A 484-nucleotide genomic window follows, 5' to 3' on the forward strand; every position below is an offset into this window, starting at 1 on the left:
GGGCTGAAGACTTCCACTGCTTGTGCGACTTTATCATCTGCCTGGTGGTTAAAGCAGAGGAGGCCCAGGAACAGACCAGCACCCAAGGGTGCTGCGCCAAGCTCGGGAGAGCAAGACGGTTCCTGCCCCGCATACCTTCGGCTGGTAAGCAACCGCCAGGCACGGAGAGGGGGAGAGGAGCCAGGGGAGGGCTGGCACCCCCCGAGCGCACCCTGCCACAGCTCGGGGGATGCGGGAGAAGAGCAAGGTGGCTTTGCAGGGGGGGTGGCCAGGGCCAGGAATGGGAAGCTCCTACCTTGTCAACTGGGGTGCACAGAGGAGCAGGGCTGGGGGTGCTGCACCCTGATAACTGGGGGAGCAGGGCCGGGGGTGCAAACCTCGCACCCTGGTAACTGGGGTGCAGGGGGAGCAGAGCTGGGGCACAAACTTCGCACCCCAATAACCAAGGGAGCTGGCCCGGGGGTGCAAACCTTGCACCCTGATA

At 64.5% G+C, this 484-nt stretch overlaps 1 protein-coding gene across 2 annotated transcripts in view; it reads left to right on the forward strand.

Annotated features, from left to right (window-relative positions):
- The window catches only part of HELZ2 (helicase with zinc finger 2), a 28636-nt gene continuing 28152 nt past the window's right edge, over positions 1–484 (forward strand). For both annotated transcript variants that reach the window (XM_026086402.1, XM_026086484.1), the window contains exon 1: positions 1–144. The gene's annotated coding sequence lies outside the window, so the exon portion shown is untranslated. The remainder of the gene's footprint in view (positions 145–484) is intronic.

The sequence above is a fragment of the Apteryx rowi genome, unplaced genomic scaffold (assembly GCF_003343035.1).
Source record: "Apteryx rowi isolate R43461 unplaced genomic scaffold, aptRow1 scaffold_0, whole genome shotgun sequence".
NCBI classification, from domain to species: Eukaryota; Metazoa; Chordata; class Aves; order Apterygiformes; family Apterygidae; genus Apteryx; species Apteryx rowi.